The sequence below is a fragment of the Erythrolamprus reginae genome, chromosome 10, assembly GCF_031021105.1.
Source record: "Erythrolamprus reginae isolate rEryReg1 chromosome 10, rEryReg1.hap1, whole genome shotgun sequence".
NCBI classification, from domain to species: domain Eukaryota; kingdom Metazoa; phylum Chordata; class Lepidosauria; order Squamata; family Dipsadidae; genus Erythrolamprus; species Erythrolamprus reginae.
The window spans coordinates 2,945,523-2,968,959 of NC_091959.1; the positions used below are offsets into that span (position 1 = coordinate 2,945,523).

General features: G+C 44.4%; 1 protein-coding gene across 2 annotated transcripts in view; it reads left to right on the plus strand.

The window, feature by feature from the left end:
* LINGO1 (leucine rich repeat and Ig domain containing 1) overlaps nucleotides 1–23,437 on the plus strand; it is a 336,332-nt gene that overhangs the window by 24,818 nt on the left and 288,077 nt on the right. For both annotated transcript variants that reach the window (XM_070763556.1, XM_070763557.1), the window contains exon 2: nucleotides 15,510–15,728. The gene's annotated coding sequence lies outside the window, so the exon portion shown is untranslated. The remainder of the gene's footprint in view (nucleotides 1–15,509; nucleotides 15,729–23,437) is intronic.

Consider the following 23,437-nt stretch of genomic DNA (forward strand, 5'->3'; position numbering starts at 1 on the left):
ACCTCTCCAGGCTGACAGCTGTCACGACCTCTTCTGGAAGGGAATTCCATCAACCAAGGACCCTTCGCTGGCTGGGGAATTCTGGGAGTTGAAGTCCAAATATCTTCAAATTGCCAAGGTTGAGAAACACTGGTCTAAGTTTCCCTCTAACTTCTTCCAAATTGAATCCTGAGCCCTGTTGTCTGAGCTGGCTAATGAGATTAGAGTCGAGCCCAGCAGTCCTTCTGGCTGTGCTGTTTTTTTGCTTCAAGGAGAGGCACAGCTTTCAGAAGCATTAATAATGGGAAATAAATTGGAATTGGAGTGAAATATTCTCCAGGCCTCCTCGGCAAAGCTTGTCTGTGTTCTTGCTAGCCCCGCTGAAGGCTGAGGCTGCTGGACCAGAATACCAATGAGACTCCCACCGGCTCCGTTCTTAATTTATACTGATGCCTTCCTTGAGCTGTGTGAGTCCAACCCAAGGAAAAGCTGCTGCAGACTAGACATACGCGGTAACGAGGAATAATAAAACATTCGGAAAATGGTTTGGAGACCAAACTGGAGTCAATGAGCTAATGCCGGAGATCTTTTCTCCTAAGGGAAGGAGAGACGGGAGGGTGAAAATTTATCCGTCCTGACCCAGAGTCTCGTTTTTATTTCCTTGCTTCTGGAAGGAGACGTTGGAGAACAGCCTGTCCGTTCTGTGGATTTTGCAAAATGTTTGTTTGACCCTTCCCCTAATCCTTGGTAACTGTTGTGGTTAGCTCTGGCCCAGCTCCTGCCCCAAGGACTGTGGATGTGGGGGAGACATCCACATGCTGCAGGCCTGTTTTGCCCCCAGTGGAATCTGATGATGAAGGCTCCTCTGACCAAGAAGACATGAGTGACAGGGAGGAGGAGAGTGGGGCAGACAGCTCAGAAGGAGATCAATTATCTCTCTCCTCCTTGGATTCGGAACAAGAGTTAATGATACAGCCACGCATGCGGAGAGCGATGCATAGGCAGCAACAACTGAGAGATTATTATCAAAGAAAATGAGGCCACCTGTGGTTGGGTGGGGCTGTGGTCATTAGTGAGGCTGCTATAAATAGCAGCCTGTGGGTTTGGCCATTGTGGAGGATTATCTGATCATTATGTTTCGTGACTGCTTTACTGACTTGGACCTTTTGTGTGCTGATTTTTCCCCACTTTGAAACTAAACCAGGGCAAAGTGTGTGTCACTTTGTGAAAGAAGAAGGACTGTGAATTGCCTCACAGCTGCAAGCTAAGTATCACAGGACTGATAAGGGACTTGTACAAATTACCTGTTTGTTTGGAGACGAGGGCTCTTTGCTATACCAAAAGAAGGTTTGGTTTAAGTGAATTTTCATTATAAAGAACATTGTTTTGAATTTTCAAACGTCTGTGTGTCTGAAATTTGTACCTGTGAATTTTTGGGAGGAGTGTACCAGAGAGCCCGACAGAACAGTAACAGAATTATTATTTGATTATTATTTATTAAATTTATATGCCGACCCTGTCCGAAGACTCGGGGTGGCTTGCAACATATAAAAAAATAGTGATACATCAAAATAGTATACATCAAGATATACATCACGAATCGCAGCGACCGGTTAGGTCCCACAGAGTTGGCCTTCTCTGGGTCCCGTCGACTAAACAATGTTGTCTGGCGGGACCCAGGAGAAGAGCCTTCTTTGTGGCGGCCCCGACCCTCTGGAACCAGCTCCCTCCAGGGATCAGAATTGCCCCCACCCTCCTTGCCTTTCATAAGCTCCTTAAGATCCACCTCTGTTGTCAGGCATGTGGAAATTGAACTATTCCTTCCCCCCAGACCTATACAATTTATGCATGGTATGTTTGTGTGTATGTTTGCTTTTAAATAAGGGTTTTTAATTATTTTAACATTAGATTTGTTATATGCTGTTCATTATTGTTGTTAGCCGCCCCGAGTCTATGGAGAGGGGCGGCATACAAATCAAATCAAGTCAAGTCAAGTCAAGTCAAGTCAAATCAATAAGATTAATTAAAATTAAAATTAAGAATTACATTTCAAACTAAAAACCAATTAAAATACACACATATCCATTCAATCAACAAACCAATTATACAGTGGTACCTTAAGAACTTAAGGGTCTTAAGTAGAAAAGTTTGTAAGAAGAAGCCATTTTTCCCATAGGAATCAATGTAAAAGCAAATAATGTGTGCGATTGGGGAAACCACAGGGAGGGTGGAGGCCCTGTTTCCTCCCAGGAGATTCCCAGAGAGGCCCCATGGAGGCTTCTCCCCACCTTTTCCAGCCCTGTTTCCTCCCAGCAGATTCCTAGAGAGGCCCCATGGAGGCTTCTCCCTGCCTTTTCTGGCCCTGTTTCCTCCCAGGAGATTCCTAGAGAGGCCCCACGGAGGCTTCTCCCCACCTTTTCCAGCCCTGTTTCCTTCCAGGAGGGAGGCAGGGAGTGGGAGAAAGGGGGAGAGAAAGAGAAAGGGGGAGGAAGAGAAGGGAGAGAGAGAAAGAGGGAGGGGGAAGGAGAGGGATGAAGAGAGAGGGAGAGAAAGGGAGAGAAAAAGGGAGAGAAAGAGAAAGGGGGAGAGAAAGAGGGAGGGGAGAAGGAGAGGGAGAGAAAGGGAGGGGAGGGCTGGAGAGAGAAAGAAGGAGGGAGAGAGAGAAATAAGGAGGGAGAGAGGGGGATAGGAGAGAGAAAGAGAGGGAGGGGAGGAGAGAGATAGGGAGAGAAAGACAGGAAGGAGAAGGACAGAGGGAGGGAGGGAGGATCAGGGACAGGGAGGGAGGGAGGAATAGAAAGGGGGAGAAAAGGAGGGAGGGGAGAAGGAGAGGGAGAGAAAGAGAAAGAGGGAGGAAGAGAAGGAAAGGGAGAGAGGGAGAGAAAGGGGGGGGGAGGGAGAGAGAGGGAAAAGGAGAGAGAGAGAGGAAGAGAGAGAGGGGTGGCGGAAGGAGGTCTACAACAGCACCAGGAGAGTTGAATAGATCTTGGAACTCTCGTCAAAAACAAACTCAAATTACAACCTCTCCAAATAGAGACAGTCTGGAAATTGGAGCTATCATTTTGAAGATTTGTGAAGGACGCTGAATAGATGAGAAAAGAGAGGCGAGGCCTGAAAACAAACCCAGACATAATAGATAGTCCGGCAGGGAATTTGATGGAAAGCAACGTTGAGCTTTGCAACAGAGGGCTGAGCTGAGATGCATTTTCCAAAACGTGGTTTGTGTGTTTGTGGAGATTTTGCTCCCCATCCAAGCAGCCCCTCTGCCCCTTTCTCAGGACCTTCCGGTGGGGCCTGAGATCATCCAGTTCCGTGGACGTGACATAAATAGGAAGCCACGTCAGGTGGAGGGCGAGGCCTTCTTCTCGGATTCAGACTTGGCGATGGCTTTGGAGTCTTGCCAAGGGAAGAATGGTCCGGTTCAAATGCGCACGAATCCCAGCGACCGATTAGGTCCCACAGAGTGGGCCTTCTCCGGGTCCCGTCAACTAAACAATGTCGGTTGGCGGGCCCCAGGGGAAGAGCCTTCTCTGTGGCGGCCCCGACTCTCTGGAACCAGCTCCCCCCAGAGATTAGAACTGCCCCTACCCTCCTTGCCTTTCGTAAACTCCTTAAAACCCACCTTTGTCATCAGGCATGGGGGAACTGAGATATCTCCCCCGGACTTATACAATTTATGTATGGTATGCTTGTGTGTATGTCTGTTTAATAATGGGTTTTTTTAATATTTTAAATTGTAAATTATTAGATTTGTTATAAACTGTTTTTATTGTGTTGTGAGCCGTCCCGAGTCTACGGAAAGGGGCGGCATACAAATCTAATAAATAATAATAATAATAATAATAATAATAATAATAATAATAATACACTACATAACGTCTAGGGGCAGGTAGGAACCGGAGGGGAATTGCACAGAACAATGGCATGTATCACAATTTCACCCCTTGAGAAGTAACAATGCCCTAGTTCTCAACAAGTTGACAACCTGAGTCCTTCAGGATTGGGCAGGCATAGAAGTCGAATTCAAAAATAAATAAAATAAATAAATAAACTTTCATATTAATATAGGGCAGTGATTCTCAACCTTGGCTGCTTGAAGGTTTGGGGGCTTCAACCCCCAGAATTTCCTTGCCAGCAGGGTTGGCAGGGGGAATTCTGGGAGTTGAAGTCCACACACATAGATGGCAGGGGAATTTTGGGAGCTGAAGTCTATACATTGGACTTCAATTGGCCAAATTGAGAAGCAGTACCCTAGAAAAAGTGAATTATTTAAAATTTCAGTATTCTGAGTTCTACTTATCTCTCTGTAGGATATTGTGTGTGTGTGTTTTCATAGATTTTTGTGTATATATATGTATCACATGTTTTTTGCTGATTTTTTTAAAATTAAGGGAGACTAGGATGGCACCATTTCGGCCTTGCTCTGGCCTCATCAGCTAGCCACACCCTTACTGGGATTTGATCTGGCAGCTTCTGCCTTGTAAGGTAGAGAATTAACAGCTGAGCCCCCAGACCTGATCCCTTCAGCTGTGTACCAGGAAGGGGCTATATGTTTTTTATGTCGGATCACCCTGGCATATTGAAGGAACGTCACAGCTCCTTTTTGCCTCTAGGCCCAACCCAGGGCCATTTCAAGGCAGTTAATTTATTCATAGCTGACAAATATATTCTGTATGTATCACATGTTTTTTGCTGAAATTTTTAAAATTAAGGGAGACTAGGATGGCACCATTTTGGCCTTATTTTGGCCTCATCAGCTAGCCATACCCTCACTGGGACTTGAACCTGCAACCTTTGCCTTGTAAGGCAGAGAATCATCCTCTAGGCTACAGTATCCAATCCCTTCAGCTCTGCACCAGGGAAGGGTTACATATTTTTGTGTCGAATCACCCTGGAGAGTGGGTTGGCTGCATAAATCTTCTTAAGCCCATAAAATGGACCCGTTCTCCAAAGGCTTCCTGGAGAATGAACGTTTCTCCCAGAAAGTTCCTTAAGGGCAGTTTCGTTTACTTAAGAAGAGTACCACAACTGAAATATTTCTTTGTTTGTTTGATAAATTAATAATTAAATAATTTTGTATGCGGCCCAATTCCCTGGGGACTCTAGGTGGCATACAAATTGAATTCCCTTCCTGAACTTTTTCTTAAAGTTCCCATGGGATTGGACAGCATAGAAGTTGATTAAAAATAATTAAATTAAATTAAATTAAATTAAATTAAATTAAATTAAATTAAATTAAATAAATTAAATTAAATTAAATTAAATTAAATTAAATTAAATTAAATTAAATTAAATTAAATTAAATTAAATTAAATTAAATTAAATTAAATTAAATTAAATTAAATTAAATTAAATTAAATTAAATTAAATTAAATTAAATTAAATTAAATTAAATTAAATTAAATTAAATTAAATTAAATTAAATTAAATTAAATTAAATTAAATTAAATTCGGAAGGGGGCCAAGGAAGCCCCAAAACTTTGGAGGAAAAAGCTCCAAGAATGAAAGAGACATCATTCCCATCCATTTCCTGGCGGCCCGCCTGGTTAAAGAACTTCAAGAATATCCCAATCCATCCAGGAGAATAGGCCCTCCTCTCCCCATTTTTTGGTTCTGGAACCCAGCAGGAAAGACACAGACTTCAGAGGAGAATCAGAACTGCAGAAAAAACAATTGCTGCCAACCTGCCTTCCATTGAGGACCTGTATGCTGCACAAGTCAAAAAGAGGGCAGGGAAAATATTGATGGACCCCTCGCATCCAGGATATAAACTGTTTCAACTCCTATCCTCCAAATGTCACTACATGCACATCATGACACCTAGACACAAGAACAGTTTTTTCCCAAACGCCATCACTCTGCTAATCAAATAATTCCCTCAACACTTTCAAACTATTTCCTAAGTCTGCACTTCTATTTCTAGTAGTTTTTTCTCATCATTCCTATCATCCTTTTCCTCCCACTTAGGATTGTGTGACTGTAGCTTGTTGCTTGTATCCTAAGATTTTTATTAATATTGATAATATTTCTTCATTGCTTATTTGACCCCTATGACAATCATTAAGTGTTGTACCACATGATTCTTGACAAATGCCTCTTTTTCTTTTATGTACACTGAGAGCATCTGCACCAAGACAAATTCCTTGTGTCTCCAATCACATTTGGCCAATAAAAAATTCTATTCCATTCTATTCCATTCCATTCTATTCTATTCTATTCTATTCTATTCTATTCTATTCTATTCTATATATATTTTTATGTACACTGAGAGCATCGGCACCAAGACAAATTCCTTGTGTGGCCAATAAAAAAGTCTATTCTATTCTATTCTATTCCATTCTATTCCATTCCATTCTATTCTATTTTTTTTTTTATGTACACTGAGAGCATCGGCACCAAGACAAATTCCTTGTGTGGCCAATAAAGAATTCTATTCTATTCTATTATTCTATTCTATTCTATTCTATATATATTTTTATATACACTGAGAGCATCGGCACCAAGACAAATTCCTTGTGTGGCCAATAAAGAATTCTATTCTATTCTATTCTATTCCCTGCCCCTCCAACACCATGCAAAGCAAACGATCTTTCGCTGAATTGAACGAGAAATGGTGGAAAGCAACTCTCGATATATATTTTCCCCCTTTCTCCTTCCCTGTGCTAGCCAACTCGGTTTGGAAAAAAAGAGAGCCGGGAGTCGACAGAACAAAAACAGAAGTAGAAATTTGCATTTCTCCCATTCACCTGACCCAGGACGGCAAGTAGAATAAGAGGAAACCACCCCTCGGCATTCTTCTCCCTTTATGTAGATTAAATTATGCCTGGCCTCCAAAACAATGGCTCATTTTTTCGGGCCAGGATAAATGCCAGCTAATGGCATTGTTGGATATCGCCGCTTTGTTCGGTTTCTGGATGCAGATGGCGTCTCTTAATGAAATCAGCAGGTTCGGCGGTGGCCGACGATCGGGTTTTAATGGCTGGGGAAATCCTATTTCTGCGGAAATTAAGGAAGCCTGCAGAGCGCTGAGTTAATGGCGTGTCCTCTATCAAGACCAATCTACGGCAGGCGATAAAGGGAATCTACATTAGTTATGCTCAGCTCCCACATTGTCTCTGGGGACCACCTAACACCTACCATTGGTGTCTCCGCTTCTTCACTTATCGGGTGGCTCTCCTGGTTTTCAACTATCTCCATAGTAACAGTCTGTCCAAACATTTGGGCCAGAAAAAGAGAGTGGTCTACTCAAGACCAGCTGTTTTGGAAAGGTGTCAGATTGCCCCGGTGACGGAGTAAAGACGCTGAGACATACTGTGGATTAAATAAGGGTCATTTTATTAAATTAACATAAATTTAAATAACGTAACTTGAAATACGCAAATTTAAATATTTAAATTCAACATAACTAAGGACCTGCAGAGGCCAAAACTAACAGGGCGGAAATTCCTACCAGAAACAATTCAAAGTGTTGGTTATGACCTATAAAGCCCTTCATGGCACTGGACCAGAATATCTCCGGGACCGCCTTCTGCCGCACGAATCCCAGCGACCGGTTAGGTCCCACAGAGTTGGCCTTCTCCGGGTCCCGTCAACTAAACAATGTTGTTTGGCGGGACCCAGGGGAAGAGCCTTCTCTGTGGTGGCCCCAACCCTTTGCAACCAAATCCCCCCAGATATCAGAGTTGCCCCCACCCTCCTTGCCTTTCGTAAGCTCCTTAAAACCCACCTCTGTCGTCAGGCATGGGGGAATTGACATGTTCCCTCCCCCTAGGCTTATAAAATTTATGCATGGTACGCTAGTATGTATGATTGGTTTTAATTTGTGGTGTTTTTTAAATTAACTTAAATATTAGATTTGTTTTACATTGTATTGTTATTGTTGTGAGCCGCCCCGAGTCTGCGGAGAGGGGTGGCATACAAATCTGATTAAACTAAACTAAACTAAACTTCCTTGGCAACTTTGGGCAAAAACTCCTTGCTGAACCAGGTGAAGGTAGCCACCTTCACCTGGTAGCCCCTTCGTCGTGTGGGAGGAGTTCACCCTCCAATCCCCGTGGGAAATTGGATCCGGTGATTCCCATGGACATCCTCTCTCCAATCCCCGAAGTTGTTCCAACCTCTAGTTCCTGGAGAGAGGCGGTCCATCACCCTTTAAAGGATGCCCAAAGGAGCATGCGCAGTCGCTTCTAATTGCCCATTTCTGCCCCTAACCTGCCAAACCCCAGTGACCAAAGGGAGGCCTATACTAACATCTAAGTGTGCCGCACCCCCTAACCAATCCAGTCCGCACCGTCAGCATGGAATAAGCGGAAAAACGACCGCCTCTAAAGGGGAGGCCGCAAAACATTCCTATTCGACCACGAGGGACCTCCTTAGGACACACTGTTAATAGCAGAGGGTGGGCGGGTGTTCGCTTCACAGCAAAAGAAAGCAAGGGGGAGGTCCTGTTCGGATCGCCCTTAAATAGGGCAATCCTGGACCTCCCCCAGCAGGCGGCGCGCCGACCTGGCGCGCTGCCAAAAGCCGAACTTCCGGGTTTTTAGGAACCCGGAAGTTCGGGGCTCTATAGAGCCGCCCGCAGCGTCCCCCCTGCTCTTGGGCAATTTCGGCCAGCGGTTTAAGCCGATGGTCATGCATTTTTGTGTGTGTATGTGTATGTACAAGCTTAGGGGTGGTGGGTTCATGTTGAAATGTTGTCCAGCAGGGGTACCCAACCGGTAGGCCACAGCCCATGGCCAATTTGATGCCTATCCAAATAAAAGAAATTTATTTTGGAAGATGGACTTTGTCTATTTCTTTTTTTGGATGGATTTCATCCCTTGGAAACCGGACATTTCCAGAGCATAATATTATTAGACATCAGCCATCTATAGTACCATTTCTCAACTTTATTTCTCAACCCCCTACCGCCTCATTTTTCAACATCCTTCAGTCCTTAATTTGTCCATAACCTTTGTTCCTTTGCTGTGGGGTTTAGAAATATAGAAGATTGATGGCAGAAAAAGACCTCCTGGTCCATCTAGTCTGCCCTTATACTATTTCCTGCATTTTATCTTGGGATGGATCTATGTTTATCCCAGGCAATGTTTAAATTCAGTTCCTGTGGATTTACCAACCACGTCTGCTGGACGTTTGTTCCAAGCATCTACTCCTCTTTCCGTCAAATCATATTTTTTCATGTGGCTTCTGATCTTTCCCCCAACTGACCTCAGAATGTGTCCCCTTGTTCTTGTGTTCACTTTCCTATTAAAAACGCTTCCCTCCTGAACCTTATTTAATCCTTTAACATATTTAAATGTTTCCATAATGTCCCCCCTTTCCCGTCTGTCCTCCAGACTATACAGATTGAGTTCATGAAGTCTTTCCTGATACGTTTTATGGTTAAGACCTTCCACCATTTCTTGTAGCCCGTCTTTGGACCCGTTCAATCTTGTCAATATCTTTTTGTAGGTGAGGTCTCCAGAAATGAACACAGTCTTCCAAATGTGGTCTCACCAGCGCTCTATACAGCGGGATCACAATCTCCCTCTTCCTGCTTGTTAAACCTCTAGCTATGCAGCCAAGCATCCTACTTGCTTTCCCTACCGCCTGACTGCACTGTTCACCCATTTGGAGACTGTCAGAAATCACTACCCCTCAAACCTTCTCTTCTGAAGTTTTTGCTAACACAGAACTGCCAATACAATACTCAGATTGAGGATTCCTTTTCCCCAAGTGCATTATTTTACATTTGGAAACATTAAACTGCAGTTTCCATTGCTTTGACTGCTGTATCTCAACCTCGGGCCATCTTCAAGGGGAAAAAAACCCCCGAACCGAACCTCCTCCTATGCAAATGCGTAAAATAACTCTCTTATTTTCACTTGAGATTCTTGAAACCCCCTCAAACCTGTCTCTTTATGAACCATGCACTTTGCGCAAGAGGAGAGCTTAAGGTTGAGTGTTTTCTACATTACAGGGAGTTTTGAATGGCATCGTAAGCCGTGCTCAGTTTTATTTTTTATATAAAAAAAGAGGGACTCCCCGCCTTAACATCTGCAAAAGCCTTGACTCTTAATGCCAAGTTGTCATTGGAAGTGAAGGATTTCAAATTGCTAGCAGGGAACCGGCTTCTTGGCAGCCACCCGGCGAAGCGAAGGCGGGGACACGAGAAACGGAGCCTTGCCGAATGATTATAAATGGCCTCATTCCATGCACAATGATGGCAAGCAGGGGTGGGAGACCTCCGGGGATTCGATTTCTGACAATGCTGAGTTGGAGAGCTCAAGGCTGGAGTGATCTGGGGTCCATTAATACAAAGCGAGCTTGGCTCCTGTTGCAAAGAAGAGGGCAAACAACAGGTTTGCCCAGGTTCGCCTGGTGCACCAGTTGCGGCCCTATTTGGACCGGGACTCACTGCTCACAGTCACTCAAGCCCTCATCACCTCGAGGTTCGACTACTGTAACGCTCTCTACATGGGGCTACCTTTGAAAAGTGTTCGGAAACTTCAGGTCGTGCAGAATGCAGCTGCGAGAGCTATCATGGGCTTCCCTAGGTATGTCCATGTTACACCAACACTCCGCAGTCTGCATTGGTTGCCGATCAGTTTCTGGTCACAATTCAAAGTGTTGGTTATGACCTATAAAGCCCTTCATGGCATCAGACCAGAATATCTCCGAGACCGCCTTCTGCTGCACGAATCCCAGCGACCGATTAGGTCCCACAGAGTGGGCCTTCTCCGGGTCCCGTCAACTAAACAATGTCGGTTTGCGGGCCCCAGGGGAAGAGCCTTCTCTGTGGCGGCCCCGACTCTCTGGAACCAGCTCCCCCCAGAGATTAGAACTGCCCCTACCCTCCTTGCCTTTCGTAAACTTCTCAAAACCCACCTTTGTCGTCAGGCTTGGGGGAACTGAGATATTTCCCCCGGGCCTATATAATTTATGTATGGTATGTTTGTATGTATGTCTTTTTAATAATGGGGTTTTTAAAATATTTTAAATTGTAAATTATTAGATTTGTCATGAACTGTTTCATTGTATTGTGAGCCGCCCCGAGTCTACAGAGAGGGGCGGCATACAAATCTAATAAATAAAATAAGTAAATAAATAAATAAACACGTTTAAGTTCATTGGATTTATATGCCGCCCTTCTCCGAGGACTCGAGGGGGCTTACAACATATAAAAAGACAGTATATATCGAAATCCAAATAATTAAAATTCAGTTACAACTAAAACTAAAGAACCAATAAAAATACATACATAACCATTCAATCAACAAAGCCCTAAATGGCATCGGACCAGATTACACTGCCTTCTGCTACATGAATCCCAGTGACCGGTTAGGTCCCACAGAGTTGGCCTTCTCTGGGTTCCATCGGCTAGACAATGTCGTCTGGCGGAGCCCAGGGGAAGAGCCTTCTCTGTGGCGGCCCCGACCCTCTGGAATCAGCTCCCTCCAAAGATTGGCACTGCCCCCCACCCACCTCGCCTTTTGCAAGAGCTTCAAAACTCATTTATGTCGCCAGTCATGGGGCATTAGATCAAGCCCCCCCCTCTTCTGTTTACGAGATGTAATGTGTGGTTCTGAATGAATTGGTTGACTGTTTTTTTAATTGTATATGGAATTTTAGTAGTAACTTTTAATTAATTAGATTTGTTGTTGTGTTGCTTTTTTACCCTGTGAGACGCCCCGAGTCTTCGGAGAAGGGAGGCATACAAATCTAAATAATAATAATAATAATAACAACAACAACCACAACAACACTATACATTCATCGGCCAGGGGGGAGAATCTAATGATCCCAAGCTTGGCGGCGTAGGTGAGTCTTTAGACTCTTAGAAAAGGTGAGGAGGGGGGGCAGTACGAATCTTTGGGGGAAGTTGATTCCAGAGGGCCGGGGCCACCACAGAGAAGGCTCTTCCTCTAGGTCCTACCAAACTACATTTTCTAGTTAATGGGATCTGGAGAAGGCCGACTCTGTGGGACCTAACTGGTTGCTGGGATTCATGCAGCAGAAGGCAGTTGCCTAAATAATCTGGTCTGATGCCATGTAGGGCTTTATAGGTCATAACCAGCACTTTGAATTGAGTCCAGAAATCATTTGGCAGCCAGAGGAGACCGCAGAGTGTTGGAGAGGCATGGACAAGTCCGGATAGTCCCGCGACTGCTCACGTGGCTGCATTCTGCACAATTTGTAGTTTCCGAACACTCTTCAAAGGTAGCCCCATGTAGAGAACGTTGCAGTAGTCAAACCTCGAGGTGATGAGGGCATGAGGGACTGTGAATCGGACAAGGTGGAGAAGACCTCTACGGCCAACGGCATCAGGCTGAAGTCATCGTTTGCTTTGGAGACTTTGGCCTGCCACATATACTGTATTAGGATGTAGAATGTATTAGTACTGTGGGGAATTTGGGGGGGGGGGAGTGGCTGTTGCATGAGAGTTGTAGAGGTGTCATGAAAGATGGGTCAGATTCTATCTTGGTTCATGCCGTTGTGTGGCATTCCTTCCTTCCGTTGCTCTGGCAACCAGTTATTTGGTTAAATCCTCATTTTTATCTCCCATGGAGTTGGATGTCCGAGGCTGACCTTTTGAAACAAAGGTGGCCTATAATGTTATCTCTTGGACCTTTAGCCGGTAGAGTTTTATCTACCAAATACTCTCTTCTGAGAGGCACCTCCGCTCCAAATGACCCTTCCATCCATCGTGTTCCATCCTCTGTTTATTCTGCTTGGCCATTCTCTAAGTGGAGCGGTTTTTGTGGTCCTATCTGTTCAGCAATTTGGCTGAGAAACCTGCATTCAATTTCAGGTTGTCTGTACCCATCAAAATTGCCAACAGAATAAAGTTGGGTTTGCAAGCATTGGGTTGTCTGGAATAGTGTATTATCTTCTTAAGCAGAGGGGTTGGACTAGAAGACCTCCAACTCCGTTATTCTGTATTCTATGACTTGGGCCTAATTTTTTTTGCCAGTGGGTAGAAAGCTAAGGGCTGTTCAGTGATCACATTTTGTGCGGCCCCCAATTGAAAATCTGGGATTTTCCCCGCACTCTTAAGAGCAAAGCTAGTTAGATCCTAGTGTGCAATAGGGTTGATATTCCTGGAGGGGTCTGTAATATGGTAAATGATTTAGCTTTACTAGATAAATAGTCAAAGCAATGGAAACTGCAGTTTAATGTTTCCAAATGTAAAATAATGCACTTGGGGAAAAGGAATCCTCAATCTGAGTATTGCATTGGCAGTTCTGTGTTAGCAAAAACTTCAGAAGAGAAGGATTTAGGGGTAGTGATTTCTGACAGTCTCATAATGGGTGAGCAGTGTGGTCGGGCAGTAGGAAAAGCAAGTAGGATGTTTGGCTGCATAGATAGAGGTATAACAAGCAGGAAGAGGGAGATTGTGATCCCCTTATATAGAGCGCTGGTGAGACCACATTTGGAAGACTGTGTTCAGTTCTGGAGACCTCACCTACAAAAAGATATTGACAAAATTGAACGGGTCCAAAGACGGGCTACAAGGATGGTGGAAGGTCTTAAGCATAAAACGTATCAGGAAAGACTTCATGAACTCAATCTGTATAGTCTGGAGAACAGAAGGAAAAGGGGGGACAGGATCAAAACATTTAAATATATTAAAGAGTTAAATAAGGTTCAGGAAGGAAGTGTTTTTAATAGGAAAGTGAACCCAAGAACAAGGGGCCACAATCTGAAGTTAGTTGGGGAAATGATCAAAGGCAACATGAGAAAATATTATTTCACTGAAAGAGTAGTAGATGCTTGGAACAAACTTCCAGCAGATGTGGTTGGTAAATCCACAGTAACTGAATTGAAACATGCCTGGGATAAACATAGATCCATTGTTAGATAAAATACAGGAAATAGTATAAGGGTAGACTAGATGGACCATGAGGTCTTCTTCTGCCGTCAGTCTTCTATGTTTCTATGTTTCTATCCTGGAATCAACTACATCCAACTATTTTGTACCAACGTCCAACACCCCTTGAGTGCCGTCGATCTTGATCTAACTCGAAGCAGGTGCCCCACTGTTAGTTGAAAAGATTCTTGTACTGAGGTTTTTGGCAATAAATCAGCTTAATTGAACCTTCATGTGCGGACCTGGTCTTTCGCTCCTGATTGAAAATAAACTTCGGAAATGTGTGTGTGAGAACTTCAAAGTCGTTGTGACCTTTTCCTTGCTCAAACCACTTTTTTTCCCCCGTACGCTCCCTTCTCTGCAGACTAAATTGATTCTCTTTTATCAGTTGATTGATCAGCTATCATTTCTGCAACTGCCCGAGAGCTCTAATTATCTTAAGTTATTATGAGATGTGAAAAAGCCAAGCAACCAAGGATGGCAAGCCCCTCTGTTTCCATGGTTTATTTGCAGTTTAATCTTGATTAGTTTTGGGACAGCTTCCTCCTTCTCCGGGTATCTTAGCCACCCTTCCTTATTGGCTCAACTTTGAAGGCAAGGCATGGCATATACTTACAAACTTAGTTCGTTCCATGACCAGGTTCTTAAAGTAGAAAAGTTTGTAAGAAGAAGCAATTTTTCCCATAGGAATCAATGTAAAATCAAATAATGTGTGTGATTGGGGAACCACAGGGAGGGTGGAGGCCCTGTTTCCTCCCAGGAGATTCCTAGAGAGGCCCCATGGAGGCTTCTCCCTGCCTTTTCCGGCCCTGTTTCCTCCCAGAAGATTCCTAGAGAGGCCCCACGGAGGCTTCTCCCTGCCTTTTCCAGCCCTGTTTCCTCCCAGAAGATTCCTAGAGAGGCCCCATGGAGGCTTCTCCCCACCTTTTCCAGCCCTATTTCCTCCCAGGAGATTCCTAGAGAGGCCCCATGGAGGCTTCTCCCCATCTCTTCTGGCCCTGTTTCCTCCCAGGAGATTCCTAGAGAGGCCCCACAGAGGCTTCTTCCTGCCTTTTCCAGCCTTGCTTCCTCCCAGGACATTCCTAGAGAGGCCCCACGGAGGCTTCTCCCTGCCATTTCCAGTTAGAGTTTCAGAGGCTCGAGTTTGTATGTGGAAAATGGTTCTTGAGAAGAGGCAAACAAATCTTGAACACCCGGTTCTTATCTAGAAAAGTTCATAAGTAGAGGCGTTTGTAGGTAGAGGTACCACTGTAGATATATAGATAGATAGATAGATAGATAAATAGGCAGACAGACAGACAGACAGACAGACAGACAGAAAGGTAGGTAGGTAGGTAGGTAGGTAGATAGATAGAGTGATAGTGATAGAGTGATAGAGTGATAGATAGAGTGATAGATAGAGTGATAGATAGATAGATAGAGTGATAGATAGAGTGATAGATAGATAGATAGATAGATAGAGTGATAGAGTGATAGAGTGATAGAGTGATAGAGTGATAGATAGAGTGATAGATAGATGGATAGATAGATAGATGGATAGATAGATAGATAAAGGGAGAGAGAGGGGGGGGGAGAGAGAGATGGTTTTGATTTCCTGTAAAGTCTACAGCAGTTAATTAGCAAGTTCTTGGTTCCTCTTTTAATTATTTTTCCCCTCTTCTTTCCCTCCATTTCTTTTCAGTTTCCTGCACCTGGAGCTCAGAAGCAATTCCTGTCACCTGCCTGACAAGGGAATGAATTTGTTCTTCTCCCCGAACTCAGCGCTTCTATCGAACCTACATTCTCACGAGAGACCTTATTAGTCTCCAAAGTCTTGTGGGAAAGGAAAGTCTGTAATTTTGGAACACTCTAAATATTTTTTATTTTTTTGCAACTTCCAAGGTCCTGGGATTCTACTAAGGTAGGAATTTACTCATTTCGGTTACCTTCAACAAACAAGCGAAAGTCAACGTTCATAAAGAACCTAGTAATTTTGTTAAAGGTCATTGCTTTCAGCTTCCTAAGAGCTTTATTGTAAAAACGCAAAACAAAATAACATTCTAACCCTTAATGCTGGGGGAGTCGTTATACCAGCCAAAATCTGAAAAGCTCAGGTGCGACTGAGTAAAATTTGGGGCAAGTATGAAGATTTATTTGATAGGCTCACCAAATCCAAGTATGCAAATAATAATAATAATGTTTAAAAACGGAAAGTGCAAAAGAATGGTGGATCTGTTTCGTGTGAATCTGTTATTTTCTTGGACGGAAGAGTTGAGTATAGAAATTTTCCTAATTTGATGGGTATCTGTTGGTCATCTTTAGAAGGTTGTGTTGTTTTATTTGTCGATGTGTCTTCATCCAGGTCTGGATGAGAAAGTTTGATAGCGCAAATGGTATCCTAGGTTATGAAAGAAATATTTCACTTGTGCACAGGATGGAAAGTGTAGAAACGTAGAAATCTAGACACATAGAAGATTGACGGCAGAAAAAGACCTCATGGTCCATCTAGTCTGCCCTTATACTATTTCCTGTATTTTGTCTTAGGATGGATCTATGTTTATCCCAGGCATGTTTAAATTCAGTGACTGTGGGTTTACCAACCACGTCTGCTGGAAATTTGTCCCAAGCATCTACTACTCTTTCAAGTAAAATAATATTTTCTCACGTTGCTTTTGATTTTCCCCCAACTCACCTCAGATTGTGCCCCCTTGTTCTTGGGTTCACTTTCCAATTAAAAAGACTTCCCTCCTGAACCTTATTTAACCCTTGAACATATTTAAATGTTTCGATCATGTCCCCCCTTTTCCTTCTGTCCTCCAGACTATACAGATTGAGTTCATGAAGTCTTTCTTGATAAGTTTCATGCTTAAGACTTTCCACCATTTTTGTAGCCCGTCTTTGGACCTGTTCAATTTTATCAATATCTTTTTGTAGGTGAGGTCTCCAGAACTGGACACAGTATTATTCCAACTGTGGTCTCATCAGCGTTCTATACAGCGGGATCACAATCTCCCTCTTCCTGCTTGTTATATCTCTAGCTATGCAGCCAAGCATTCTACTTGCTTTCCCTACCATCTGACCGCACTGTCCACCCATTTTGAGGCTGTCAGAAATCATGACCCCTAAATCCTTCTCTTCTGATGTTGTTGGTGGTTTTTTTGGCACCAGGGATTTTGCTCCGCTGATCACACCAGGTTGTGCAAATGTATCCCAGGTCTAGCTCACATTTTTGCATTCTAGGGATAACAAGACACAAGCCTATTCTCTTCTCATATAATAATAATAAATAATAATAATAATAATTTATTGGACTTGTATGCCACCCCTCTCCGAAGACTCGGGGCGGCTCACAACAATAATAAAACAATATAGCAGTAAAACAAATCCAATATTAAAAAACATATATAAAACCCCAGCAATTAAAACCATACAGCACATATATAAAATATAAAAGCCTGGGAGAGGATGTCTTAGTTCCCCCATGCCTGGCGATATAGGTGGGTCTTAAGTAATTTGCGAAAGACAAGGAGGGTGGGGGCTGTTCTAATCTCTGGGGGGAGTTGATTGCAGAGGGCCGGGGCCGCCACAGAGAAGGCTCTTCCCCTGGGGCCCGCCAAACGACATTGTTTGGTTGACGAGACCCGGAGAAGGCCAACTCTGTGGGACCTTATCGGCCGCTGGGATTTGTGCGGTAGAAGGCGGTCCCACAGGTATTCTGGTCCACTGCCATGTAGGGCTTTAAATGTCATTATCAAAACTTTGAATTGTGACCGGAAACTGATCGGCAGCCAATGTAGGCCACGGAGTGTTGCAGAAACGTGGGCGAATCTAGGGAGCCCCACAGGGGAGGGATCTAATGATATTGCAATCCTCTTTCCTCCCTGGGGCCAATCAGCCAGGGCCAACTCTTTCAAGGCTTTCCACAAAATGGCAGAGGCTACAAGAAATTTTAGTGCACGTCTTTGTGTGTGTGTGTGTTTGTGTGAGTGTGAGATCAACTCGCATGGCTTAGCTTTCTCTCCCTCTCTTGAACATGCCCGGGATCGCTCTTTCTGCAAGGCAAGCACTGTGTTTGCCAAACCAATTTCTCTTCCACTTTTGAGATTCTTAACAAGGCTTAAATGAGCTGGGTGGACTCGAAGCCTTGCAACCGGTTCACCTCTTTCAATACCCCCCCCCCCCCCATTTTTTCCCTGAGCTTCTAGAATTCATCTTAATAAAACCCTGGAGATTTCCCAAAATAAACACCAGTTTTTCCCCCCTTATTTTCCTTCCCGCAGTCAGAAAAAGGAGGTTTCCTTCGGCCAAGGGGGGCCAAGATGGGGAAGGAGTTGACCCACCTTCTGGGCAAGAGGCAGATCGTTGGCCTGGGGTTGTTTGAAAGTGACCCCTGTCTGAACACAACACCCGACTTAGGTTCTGTCATTTGGGGTTGGTTGATTTTCTTTCTCACTCTCTCATTGTTGTGGTCGGTTGCATAGTCAGCCAGATGTTAAGACTGGGTTTGGCACTTTTGCCCAACCATCGGGTCCTTCACAAAGATCTAGGAGAGTGATGGCGAACCTTTTAGAAAGATAGAAACATAGAAGACTGACCGCAGAAAAAGACCTCATGGTCCATCTAGTCTGCCCTTATATGATTTCCTGTATTTTATCTTACAATGGATATATGTTTATCCCAGGCGTGTTTCAATTCAGTTACTGTGGATTTATCTACCACGTCTGCTGGAAGTTTGTTCCAAGGATCTACTACTCTTTCAGTAAAATAATATTTTCTCATGTTGCCTTTGATCTTTCCCCCAACTAACTTCAGATTGTGCCCCCTTGTTCTTGTGTTCACTTTCCTATTAGAAACACTTCCCTCCTGGACCTTATCTAACCCTTTAACATATTTAAATGTTTCGATCATGTCCCCCCTTTTCCTTCTGTCCTCCAGACTATACAGATTGAGTTCATTAAGTCTTTCTTGATACGTTTTATGCTTAAGACCTTCCACCATTTTTGTAGCCCATTTTTGGACCCGTTCAATTTTGTCAATATCTTTTTGTAGGTGAGGTCTCCAGAACTGGACACAGTATTCCAAATGGGGTCTCACCAGCACTCTGTATAGCGGGATCATAATCTCCCTCTTCCTGCTTGTTATACCTCCAGCTATGCAGCCAAGCATCCTACTTGCTTTCCCTACCGGCCTGACTGCACTGTTCACCCATTTTGAGACTGTCTGAATTTTTTCCCTCGTGTGCTGAAAGTGTGTGTGTGCGAGCTATTGTACTTGTGCGAGTGCCCACATCCATAATTCAATACTTGGGGAGGCTGAATACAGCTTCCCCCATCCTCTCAGAGGTCCTTCGTAGGTCAGAAATGGCCTGTTTCCCAACTTCTGGTGGGCCCAGTAGGCTCGCGTTTTTCCCTTCCCAGGCTCCAAAGGCTTCCCTGGATCCAGGGGAGGGTAAAAACACCCTCCCACATCCCCCTGGAGGCTCTCTGGAAGCCAAAAACGCCCTCCCAGAGCCTCTGTGCAAGCCAAAAATCAGCTGGCCAGCACACACAGGCATGTTGGAGCTAAGCTACGGCAACAGCTCGTGTGCCAGCAGATATGGCTCTCCGTGCCACCTGTGGCACCTGTGTCATAGGTTCGCCATCACTGCTCTAGGAGAAGGCAGATGTTGTTCTCTGATGACTTTTCACCTTGCCCCAAAAATCAACTCAACAAACACCATTACCTCTTTGGAAACGCATTGCCACTCCGGACTGGTCTTTCTTAGAGCCTCAGTGGTGCAGTGGTTAGAGTGCAGTACTGCACGTTTAGCAGATCGAATCTCAGTAAGCTCAAGTTTGACTCATCCTTCCGTCCTTCCAAGGTTGGAAAAATGAGGACCCAGGTTGACTGTGTATTTAAAGAGTGTCGGGCGCAAACCACCAGGTTATCTGGGGAGGGTTCAATTTACAGCTTTGTTGCTCAAACCTATGCGTGAGAATCTTCTCCGACTGACAGTTTGCACCATGGTAATTCAAGAGTGGTTGGATGTTGTCTTTTGTGACTACACAAAGATTCTAATTTAATTCCCTGCTTGATGCCTTCCCCTGGCTCTGCAGTCTTTCCACAGCGCCACGGTGGTGCAGTGGTTAGAGTGCAGTCCTGCACGTTTGGCACATCGAATCTCAGTAAGCTCAAGGTTGACTCAGCCTTCCATCCTTTCAAGATCGGTAAATGATGACCGAGATTGATTGTGTATTTAAAGAGTGTCGGGCGCAAACCACCAGGTCTATCTGTGGAGGGTTCAATTTATTGCTTTGTTGCTCAAACCTATGCGTGAGAATCTTCTCAGAGTGACAGTTTGCACCATGGTAAAAACTAGATACATTTTGATGGTATTCAAGAGTGGTTTTGTTCTGTCGGGCTCTCTGGTAGACTCCTCCCAAAAATTCACAGGTACAAATTTCAGACACACACACAATTCAAAACAATGTTCTTTGTACTGAAAATTCACTTAAACCAAGCCCTCTTTTGGGATAGCAAAGAGCCCTCGTCTCCAAACAAACTGGTAATTGGGACAAGTCCCTTATCAGTTCTGTGATACTTAGCTTGCAGCTGTGAGGCAGTTCACAGTCCTTCTTCTTCCACAAAGTGAAACACACTTTGCTCTGGTTTAGATTCAAAGCGGGGAAAAATCAGCACACAAAAAGTCAAAGTCAGTAAAGCAGTCACGAAACACAACGATCAGATAATCCTCCACAATGGCCAAACCCACAGGCTGATCTTTATAGCAGCCTCACTAATGACCACAGCCCCACCCAACCACAGGTGGCCTCATTTTCTTTGATAATAATCTCTCAGTTGTTGTTGCCTATGCATCGCTCTCCACATGCGTGGCTGTATCATTAACTCTTGTTCTGAATCCAAGGAGGAGCGAGATAATTGATCTCCTTCTGAGCTGTCTGCCCCACTCTCCTTCTCCCTGTCACTCATGTCTTCTTGGTCAGAGGAGCCTTCATCAGCAGATTCCACCGGGGGCAAAACAGGCCTGCAGCATGTGGATGTCTCCCCCACATCCACAGTCCTTGGGGCAGGAGCTGGGCCAGAGCTAACCACAACAGGTTGGATGTTGTCTTTTGTGACTACACAAAGATTCTAATTTAATCTCAAGCTTGACGCCTTCCCCTGGCTCTGCAGTCTTTCCACAGAGCCACAGTGGTGCAGTGGTTAGAGTGCAGTACTTCAGGCTACTTCTACTGATCACCACCAGCTGCCAGCAGTTTGGCAGATCGAATCTCACCATGCTCAAGGTTGATTCAGCCTTCCATCTTTCCGAGATGGGTCAAATGAAAGACAATGTGCTGATTCTGTAAACAGCTTAGAGAGGTCTGTAAATCACTGTGAAGCGGTATATAAGTCTAAATGCTGTTGCTATTCCAAAGTTTCCATCCTTCCCCAAACAACTCTCCGTGTCGCCCTGACTCTTCATTTCTGAAGCCTCCTGTGCGGTGATTTTTCACTTCAGCTTAAAGAGGCAATTTCTTGATTTGGTTCAGTAGAGCCTCCTGGAGTGACAGTAAGTGCCTATCATTTCCCAAACAAGTTTAAACGCTTCTCTCTGGCCTGGGGGTTGGAGTGAGTAGATGACTCGTCTTTCAAAGGTGTAGATTCAGGCCTCCAAGACAATAACCCGAGGTCTCTTATGATAGAGGGAGTTGCAGAGCTCCCGTGTGGGGTTAAGATACTGGGCTTGTCCTCTGGATAACTAATGGCCCAAGTTCGAAACCTGAGCACTACGTGATGGGGTGAGCTCCTGTTACTCGCTCCAGCTCCTGCCTACATAGCAGCTCAAAACATGCAAAGATGTGAGTAGAGAGAGTAACAGTGAAAGAGCCTGCAAGGTAAGAGCTGGGAAGATCGATAGTAGCTAGTTAGGGCTTGGAAAACATTCTTCGCAGACAGTAACAGTGAAAGATCCTGCAAGGTAAGAGCTGGGAAGATCGATAGTAGCTAGTTAAGGCTTGGAAAACATTCTTCGCAGAGAATAACAATGAAGGAGCCTTCAAGATTATAGCTGGGAAGATCAATAGTAGCTAGTTAAGGCTTGGAAAACATTCTTCGCAGAGAGTAACAATGAAGGAGCATGCAAGGTTAGAACTGGGAAGATCGATAGTAGCTAGTTAGGGCTGGGGAAACATTCTTCGCAGAGAATAACAATGAAGGAGCCTTCAAGATTATAGCTGGGAAGATCAATAGTAGCTAGTTAGGGCTTGGAAAACATTCTTCGCAGAGAGTAACAGTGAAAGAGCCTGCAAGGTTAGAACTGGGAAGATCAATAGTAGCTAGTTAGGGCTTGGAAAACATTCTTCGCAGAGAATAACAATGAAAGAGCCTGCAAGGTTAGAGCTGGGAAGATTGATAGTAGCTAGTTAGGGCCAGGGAAACAAAAAAGCTACATTCAGAGTATAAGACACACCCAAATTTTTAGCCTCTTTTAGGGATAAAAGTGCGTCTTATACGGTATACATTCATTTAAACTGCCTGGATTTCTAATTTTTCTCCACCTCAATAATTGTACTCGACTTTCTGGATCAGGTGCCCGAATGCAACTTGTTCTAGTCCAAGCCTTCATTTCTAGAAACAACCCAGAACTTGACAATTCCTGTTGTTGTTTTTTAAACAGCATCACTTCCCCCAAGAATTATCTCTTTGGCCTTCCAGACAAATGGTTTTGAAATAAAACCCCATGGCTACCTTGTTAAACCCTCTGCCAGCATCGCCTCTTGGGTGCTGTGATTTATCTAGACCATTAACAAATTAACTTTTAAATCACTTCGCCCGCTCTTTTGGAACCATTTGCTTTTTAGCTGATGAATCTGGCAACACGAGCCTCTTTTTTTTTTCCTGGGGTGCCTCAAACTCATTTCCTCTTTGGCAAAGCAGGCAGGAATTATGTTTGATTATCCAGTCGCAGATCCAGTCATGGCTACCGAGATACCTTTGGAGAGAGAAAAAAAACAGGTATTGAAAAAGCTAGAACAGGTAACAAGGGGAAAGAAAGAAGGATATTTAAAGGGGAAAATGGAGAAGGAGCGAGGCTCTCTGAACAGAGATTAATGAAGCAAAATGCAGGGATGTATTTTTAGGGAGCAACCTTGAACTTAGCTAAAATGGCTGCAAAGAAGAAGAATAACACCTGGTTAAGGCTGGAAAGTCAACGAAGCAGTGGAAGTGATGTGCCGGTGCCTGGAGGCTGTTGGGGCCTGGATGGGTGTCAACAGGCTCAGATTCAACCCGGATAAGACGGAGTGGCTGTGGGTTTTGCCTCCCAAGGACAATCCCATCTGTCCTTCCATTACTCTGGGGGGGGGGGAGTATTGACCCCCTCAGAGAGGGTCCCCAACTTGGGCGTCCTCCTCAATCCACAGCTCACATTAGAGAAACATCTTTCAGCTGTGGCGACGGGGGCGTTTGCCCAGGTTCGCCTGGTGCACCAGTTGCGGCCCTATCTGGATCAGGACTCACTGCTCATAGTCACTCATGCCCTCATCACCTCGAGGCTCGACTACTGTAACGCTCTCTACATGGGGCTACCTTTGAAGAGTGTTAGGAAACTTCAGATCGTGCAGAATGCAGCTGCGAGAGCAATCATGG